Source organism: Plectropomus leopardus, chromosome 14 (assembly GCF_026936395.1).
Source record: "Plectropomus leopardus strain MGB_pleo_1.0 chromosome 14, ASM2693639v1, whole genome shotgun sequence".
Lineage (NCBI taxonomy): Eukaryota > Metazoa > Chordata > Actinopteri > Perciformes > Serranidae > Plectropomus > Plectropomus leopardus.
The window spans coordinates 33,526,062-33,535,352 of NC_142189.1; positions in this window are offsets into that span (position 1 = coordinate 33,526,062).

A 9,291-nucleotide genomic window follows, 5' to 3' on the forward strand; every position below is an offset into this window, starting at 1 on the left:
AAATGTCAGTTTGCATGGGTTTCAATGGCATTTTTCTTTGCACTTAAAAGTATGAATGTAACAATTTAATTTAGAATTTAGGAAATTCACAGACTGAACAAATACACAATCTTGACAGAATGTATGCCATATGCATAAACACAGCCACAATTATCTAAAATGAAAAATGAAAAGTGCATAAAATACGACAAACAGTCCCTGAAGGGTTAATGAGGTGTGTTGACAATAAAGAGAATTTATGTCTCGAAAAGTGAACTAGTGACTTTTACTTGTGACTTTGTATCCTTTAAGTATGAACAATTCTAAACTTAAACTGAAAACCAGATTGCACAGAGAGCCGAACCGTGGCTGTCACAGTTTGCTCCCTCTAACCGCAACACACACACACACACACACACACACACACACACACACACACGCACACACGCACACACACACACACAGACAGTTCCACTTTTCCTGCTCTTGGAATATTATTTGCATTTCAGATGTGCTAATTTCATGGGACCAGACTGATTGGTTTCAACACCATGCTAATTTTGTGTGTTAGAGTCATTTACTTTCCAGGACATCATCACTTTAAAGGTCTCTGTGCTCACAGGTACACACACTTTTACACAGTTATTATCATATTAACATCTACAGTCAAATTACATTATTATTCATCATCAGCTGGAGTTATTCAAACAGCATACTGTAAAATGCACACAATTGCTCCTCTGTTCTGCTGTTGCTTTTTATGTATTGGGGCTCATTTGCACATGCAATATATTATGTTCATTGGAGCAGCTGGGGGCCTCACCAGTGAGATTAATAGGATGCTTTATTTTAAATGAAAATGCTTATTAGTACTGATACTTCCCAGGGTGCCCGGCAATAGTAATTTTTCATCAGACGAGCCCCTGCTAAACACCGGGCTGCTGGAAGCTCACCGCTCTAAAGTGGGAGCCAATGGAGTTATTTGTGAAAGTTTACTTGCAAACAGACTTTACAGTTTAAGACAAACTGAAGCTAATGGGGCCACAGAGAAAAAAAACAAACAAACAAACTTATATTGGCGGGGTCTAAATTTATTCTCAGCTGATGCAGTGTCCAGCTCAGGACAGTCCATCAGACTGGACACGCCGACCTATGTCTCTGTGACATTTTGAATATGGTTCAGCTTTTGAGACTTGTTAGGTTGACACTTTGCAGGATAGTGACGGTACTTCATCTTTGACAGAAATTGCTCGGAGGGAAGGGCCTGACATCCAGTAATACATTGTAGCAGCCGCTGTTTCTAAGTAACGGCTGTCAAAACTCTCATCTCTCACAAGTCAAACAAACTCACACTCTATGTGTTAAACCCGACTATAAATGAACAATGATTCAGAGGAATAAAGGCTGAAGGACATGAAGGACAGAACAAACAACACACTGTAGTGATGACTGAACGGGTTACAGTTCAGTTATATCTTTAAGTCGGGTCATATGTGGTACTTATTGATAGACAGTCAGTATGTTCACATGCACAGTTAAGTGGAGCTACGGTTATAGATTGATGGGGTCATTTAACTGGACTACTGTTCTTGTGCCAGTATACTAGCACCGGGGGAGAATCCATTTATTGACAGTATGATCAGCTCTTTTTTTTTTTTTTTTTTTTTATTGTGCAATATGACATTACAGTGACAATACAGGACAGACAGAAAACAGGTGTGAACAACAAACAGCAACAGATTTTGTGTGTGTGTGTGTGTGTGTGTGTGTGTGTGTGTGTGTGTGTGTGTGTGTGATTTGAGAGTAAGAAAGACAGTAATATATAATATAATAGTAGTAATAAATATTATAATCGTCAGACATGGAGATGGAGATGAGTATACAGAAGGAAAAAATAAATACATAAAGAAAATAACATAAGTAATAGCTACAACAATAATAATAATAATAATAATAATAATAATAATAATAATAATAATAATAATAATAATAATAACAATGATAATAATAATAATAATAATGAGGGTGGAAGAAGGGAGGAAAGGGGGGGGTCTTTATGAGATGAGATGTGATGCCTCATGTCCCTACCCACCCACACATGACCAGCCTGCAGCCCCCAACACCCCTGGACCCCCCCCAACCCCCGCGTGCCCCGGACTGTATGTGGCACAACGCCTTACCCTATGTCTAGATGTATATGTAGTCTTTATCATTATTTCTTTCTTTTTTTATTTTTTTTTATCCAATGTATTTATTTATCTATTTTATTTATTTATTTGTATATTAATATATATGTATATATATATATATATATATTTAATTTATTTTATTTATTTATTTATTTATTTTTTATTTTATTTTAATGAGATAGTCTTTTAAGTGGTATGTGGTGCATTAAAACCGAGGAGATGGGTTGTTATGAACTGACATTTTGTCCCCTTTCCTCTACCTAAACTAGTGTGTTGTGCATTAAAAAAAGGTGATGTGCCACCTGAAAACAGTCCAGAGCGGGGGATTTTGGGTGGGGTGGGGTGGAGGGCCGTGGCCCAGCAAAGCGTGACCCAGCAGGGACCAGAGTAGTAATTAGTAAGTATAAATAAATATATATATATATATATATATATATATATATATAAGTATAGTAAGTAAGTATATAAGTATATAAATATTAATAAATGTTAATCATGTTAATCATAATAGTTATAGTAATAACGATGGTTGTATCAATTACCCCCCCCCACCCCCAAATAAATAAATAAATAAATAAATAGATAAATAAACAAACAAATATATAAATATTGATCACAATGAATGGGAGTGAAGGTTACAGAGGCTGTAGTAATTGATGTAATAATAGCTTGTTGTAGGTGATGATTGTAAGAAAGTGATGAATGGTTGCCAGATAGTGTCATGATTATTGTCGGAGGAGTTTGTATTTGCTAAGGAGATATAACAGTTTGTAAATATGTGTCCAGTGGTTATTGGTCGTCAGGCAGAAGAAGAAAGATAAAAATAAATAAATATATGAATCGGTGGTAATTACTAAGGATGGGAATGAAGGTGTCAGAGATCTGGGGTGGATGATGTGACTGGTTTGTGGCAGGTTATGATTGTAAAAAAGTGATGAATGATAGCCAGGTAGGGTTATGATCATTGTCAGAGGAGTTTGTACTTTCTAAAGAGATGTAGTCTGTGAGCAGGTTTTTCCAGTGTGTGATGTGTATGGAGTTCCGAGACTTCCAGTTCATGAGGATAGTTTTCTTGTCGACAGTCAGCGCCACTAGAAGTAAACGGGTGTGTGTGTTGTCAAGTTTTAATGTGGATACGTCTCCTAATAAACAGAGGGAAGGGGAAAGTGGGATGTGGCAGCCCATAATCTGGGATAAAGTTTCTGTGATGTTTCTCCAGAAGCGGTGAACAGGTGTGCAGTGCCAGGTTGCATGAATGTAGGTGTCAGTGCATTTTAGTGAGCAGTGTGAACAGTTTCCAGAGGCTGAAAAGCCCATTTTTTGCATTTTGTGTCCAGTCAGATGAGTTCTATGGAGGATTTTGTATTGTATGAGTTGTAAATTGGCATTTGTTGTCATGAAGAAAATGTTCTGGCAGATTTGGGGCCAGAAGTCGGCATCAGGAGCAATGGAGAGATCAGTTTCCCATTTTTCTGAAGGTATGGAGGGTGATGTATCGGCCTGTGATAACAATTTGTATATTTTAGATAAGAGTTTTTTTGAGGAAGAGATGTTAATGAATGTAGAGGCTGAGGGGGGGAGGTCTAAGTTTATATTCTTGTTTTTCATTGTTGATTGGATGGATGATGAAACCTGTAGATATTGTAGAAATTGATGGCTCCTGATGCCGAACTTCTGGACCAGGAGGGGAAATGGAACCAGGATGTTATTGTTGAAGATATGTTTGAGGTGAGTAATCCCTTTGTCTACCCAAGTGCTGAAATATAGTGATTGTTTATTGCTGATGAAGTCCAGGTTATGCCAGATCGGAGTGAAAAGTGAAGGTGCCAGAGTGGAGTTAGTAATGTTGTAGAATGTCCACCAGGCTGTCAGAGCTGATGATATTGTGGGGTTTTGGAAACAGGGGTGTCTGAAATATGGATGTCTTTGCTAACTGTTTGTTCTATGTCTAACCAAATGCTATCTGACTGAGTGGGGTGGGTCCATTTGTAGATGTATTGAAGTTGATTTGCTAGTGAATAATATTGAAAATTTGGAGCATTGAGTCCGCCTAATCTTTTTGATTTTTGAAGAGTGGCCAGTTTGATTCGTGGGGGTTTATTTTTCCAGTAAAATTTGTTGATGGATGAATCAAGCGAATGAAACCAGGTGAGAGGTGGATGAGTGGGGATCATTGAAAGGAGATAATTGATTTTGGGGAGGATTGTCATTTTGACTGTTGCTATTCTGCCTAGAATGGATAGTGGGAGGTTCATCCATCGTTGGAGATCATCTTGAATTGTTTTTTGTAGTGGAGTGAAATTCAAGTTGGTCAACTCTGACAGCCTGGGGGAAATGTGGATACCTAAATAAGTGATGTGACTTGTGCAGAAGGGGATGGGTGTTGTAAGGGCTGCCACATCTGGACTGTTGGTGGTTAGTGGCAGTATGGAGGATTTGTTCCAGTTTATTGAGTAGTCAGAGAGAAGAGAGAATGATTTTATGACCCTGATTACTTCTTGTAATGATGTTTGTGGATTCTCAATAAAAAGTAATATATCATCTGCATACAGGCTGATTTTATGGTGCATGTTGGGGGTTTGGATTCCTGTGATGAGGGGGTTCTGATGGACGGCTGCTGCTAGGGGTTCAATGAAAATGGTGAACAGAGAGGGAGAGAGTGGGCAACCTTGCCTGGTCGCCCTGTGAAGAGTGAAGCTTTGTGAAGTTTGTCCGTTAGTAATAACTGTGGCTGTAGGTGAGGTGTAAAGTGTTCTAATCCAGTTAATAAATGATTCCCCAAAGCCAAAACTGTGGAGGGTGTGGATGAGGAATGACCAGTTAACTCTGTCGAAGGCTTTTTCTGCATCTAAGGTGGCTATGATTGAATTATGGTTATGTGTGGTTGAATGGTGCATTATATTGAATAGTCTGCGTGTGTTATTGGCTGAGTTTCTTCCTTTGATAAATCCTGTTTGGTCCGGGTGAATAATGAATGGAATTATTTTTTCTAATCTGTGGGAGAGTGCTTTGGTGATAATTTTTATGTCGACGTTGAGGAGTGAGATGGGACGGTAACTTGAAGGCAGGGTGGGGTCTTTGTTTGGTTTGAGAAGGAGTGAGATGGATGCTGTATTCATGTTGGATGGAAGTCTGGAGTTTTGTTGTATTTCAGTTAACATTCTATGGAAAAGTGGAGCTAAGATGGACCAGAAGTGTTTGTAGAACTCAGCAGGGAAGCCATCAGGACCAGGTGCTTTATTGTTAGGCATGCTATTGAGGGCAGATTGGATTTCTTCAGTTGATAGGGGTGTGTCTAATGTGTTTTTTTTGTTCAAGGGAGAGTTGGGGTAAATTGAGGCTGGTGAGAAATGGTCTGATGTCTTCTTCCTTAGGGTTGTTATCTGAGGAGTACAGGTTGCCATAAAATTCTCTGAATATTTGATTTATTTCATTGGGTGAGTTTGTTGACTTCCCTGCTGAGTTCATGATGGTGGAGATTGTGGATTTTTCCTTATTTCTTTTGATTTGGTTTGCGAGATATTTACCGGATTTGTTATTGTGGTGGAAGTTTTCCTGTCGGAGTCTGCTGATCATGAAGTTAGTTTTTTTATTCAGGATTTCATTTATTTCTAGTTTATATTGTTTTAATTTCTTCTTGTTGTCTTCTGTTGGGTTGGTTGCATTGATGGATTCTAGCTGTTTGATTTTTTCTTGAAGTTCAGATTCTTGTTTGTTTTCTTTCTTTTTCTTATAGGCTGAATATGAAATGATAATTCCTCTGATGACGGCTTTACCTGTTTCCCATAGAAGTGTGGGTGATGGCTTTGGAGAATCATTTATTTCCAGGAAGGATGCCCACTCTCTTTTGATGAGGTCGTTAAATTAAGAATCTTTCAGGAGGGATGTGTTAAAGCGCCATCTGGTGGCTGGTTTGTGTGGTCTCGGTGGGTTCCATTTGAATGATACTGGGGCATGGTCACTGATGATGATGGGGTGGATTTGATGATCAGAGATATTTGGGATGATTGAATTGCTGGTAAGGAAGAAATCGATGCGTGAATATGAATGATGAACTGATGAAAAAAAAGAGAATTCTCTTACAGTTGGGTGTTGTAGGCGCCAACTGTCACCAAGACCAAAATCACTCATGAACTGGATTATTGTTTGTGTGGATTGCCAGGTGCGTGTATTGCTAGATGTGTTGGATCTGTCTATTGATGGGTTTATTACTGTATTAAAGTCGCCACCAATTATTATTGGGGAGTCAGAGAAGTTGGATATGGATGAAAAGAAGTTATGAAAGAAAGATGGGTCATCGGTGTTAGGGCCATAAAGATTACCAATTGTCAGTGGGCTATTGTTGATTGATATGTTAATGATGATAAAATGTCCCTCTGGATCTGTGATGGTAGTGTTATGGATAAATGATATTGATTTGTTGATTAGAATACAAACTCCTCTTTGTTTTTTATTGAAATGTGATGAAAATGAGTGAGTAAACTGAGATGATTGCAATTTGATGTTGTCTGTTTCTAAGAGGTGTGTTTCCTGTAGTAAACAAATATCTGCATGAAGTGAGGTGAGATGATTAAATACTTTACTTTTCTTAGCCTGAGTACCAATGCCACGGATATTCCAAGAAACAAATTTTATTGCTGACATGTTGGGTGACTGTGATCAAAAGGAGAGGGATTCATTATGCTGAGTGAGTGAGTGAGTGAGTGTGTGTGTGTGTGTGTGTGTGTGTGTGTGTGTGTGTGTGAATGTGGACATATACAGGTGTGTGTGTAAGTATGTGTGTGTGAGTGTGTATGGGTCTGTGAGGGAGTGACTTGCAGGGCTCGACATGTGATTACAAAACAAAAAGGGACATATACAGTAAGGTTTACACACAAAAAACACAGGAAACACAACACAAACACTTAACAATAAACAACATAGAGAGCGCTGCGTATCAGGGCACATACGGAGCGAGACGTTGGTGCGTAAATGTTTATGATTGTCCTTCTGAATTATTGTAGATAACGGCGGGAAGGGGACGGGGGTCTGTGTAGCGGAGGGAGAGAGTGAGAGTGCATGTGTAAAAGAGAGGAAAAGGGAGAGAGTTTGTTTATGAGAGAGAGGGGGGGCTAATATAACCAGGGGGTGATGTCCTTGCTGCGGTATAACTGTCCGTTTATGTAAAGTTTGTCCACTGAGATGACTGCTTTCTTTCCTTCTGAGATCATTTGTTTGCGGATGGGGAAGAGTTTTTTGCGCCTGTCCATGATTTCTTTCGGGTATTGATCGTTTAGTCCATAGTCCGTTCCTTTAAGCTGTTTTCCTTGACGTTTGACCAGTTCTTTCTGTTTAAAGTGTTCGAATTTGGCGACAATCGGGCGAGGTCTGTTGTTGGTGGTGTTTTTCTGTCCTAAACGGTGAACGCGGTGAAATGTGATGCTGTTGACTGTGTCTGCGGGGAGTTTGAACTGGAGTTTCATGAAGTCCTTTACTGATTTCTCTGTGTCATCTGTGATGTGTTCAGGGATGCCGGAAAAAAACAAATTGTCTCTCATACTGCGTGCTTGAAGATCCAGAATTGTTTCCTTCATTGTTTTATTTTCGGCAGTGATGGTGGTGAGCTGGTCGGTGATGGTGTTGACGGTTTTATGGAGGGTTTTGTTTTCCTTGGTGAGTTTCTCGATCTGTTCGTGGCTATACTCTAAGCTTTGACGGAGTGACTGGAATTCTTTGTGTAGGATTTCGATGAGTGCGATTCTGGTGTCGAGTCCAGAGAGTTTTTGGTTTATGGAGAGTAAAATGTCGCTTACCTCCGAATGATGAGGCGGGTTCGGGGATGAGGATGGAGATGTGATTGTGCTGGGTAGAGAACCGGACCGGGGTCTTTTGTAGGCTGGAGAGAAGCTGGATTTTCCGGGGGTGCTTGAAGTGGCTGCATTCATTGTGCAGTATGTGATGAAGTATTGGTCTATGTAGTTCTCTAAGGTATCCAGGTCGGTGAATAAATGAGGTAGTCCGTCAGTAAAGGTGTAGCCGAGGTTTATTGGGAGTGAAAGGAAAAAAGGAGGTTGTAAAGAAGAAGAAGAAAAAAAAAGAAAGAAAAAAAAAAGAAGTTTAAAGTCCGAAGAGAAAAGTTTGTTTGGTTCTAGCAGCCGATCGCCGCCATCTTGGATCGCGCACTGTCCGTCACGTGAGTGTTGCGTTCACGGAGACATGAAGCACCTCACGGAGACATGGAGCACCTCATCACAGTATGATCAGCTCTTTCATGGCAGGTGGAGATATTCCCTCTTTTAGCTAGTTGTTATGAATCTATATTAATTCTACAGTCTATGATATAGACCCAATCACAATCATAACTGTTTATTTACAATAACTTTGGTTAGAAAGCTTATTAGATTATATGTACAAGTGATGTACATATAATCAAATAGCACTGATCAAACTCTGTCTTCACTGATAAGTTTTAAGCCACCTGAAAAAATCTATATCAGTTTAACTGTAGCCTGCACTATATTTAGAATATTTTCACTGCTTTTCCTTGCCATTAAACAGTCCTTACTGACGGGGATTTGAGGCTGTTGTGTTGTAATGAGACTGTACTTTATCTATCAGAGGAGGGGGGTGGCTGTGGTGTGAGTTTTTTATTTAAAATGAATATAAAATAATACCTTTTCAAGTTTCATGTCCCTCACCTAAGCCAAAATAAAAACACAAATATGAGGAACTCAGTACTTATATTTTTTTCAGTGCCTGACCTGTTTTGCAGCGCCCCTTCCTTCCTCACAAGTAGGATCAAGGACAAATTTTAATAAATAAATCTGTCTTGTACCTTGTACTCATCTGTAAACACACACACTCACATTTTCTGGGTATCTTAGTCGAATTTCAAGAAATATGATTTAGTATGATTTCAGTAGGACTAACATGTATACATGTATTTTAAAAGTTCAATTTTAGTCATATACTGAGACAGCTGCCTTTTTGAAGACATATAAAAAATCTTAAATATTTTCAGTGTCATGGCTAAATATTCAGCTGATTTTGACAATGTGGAAAACTCAACCAGATTTTAGAATGAAACTTCTCCTTGAGCGAGCCCTTTACTGAGAGTTCCCCTATAATAACTGTAATCACTGTG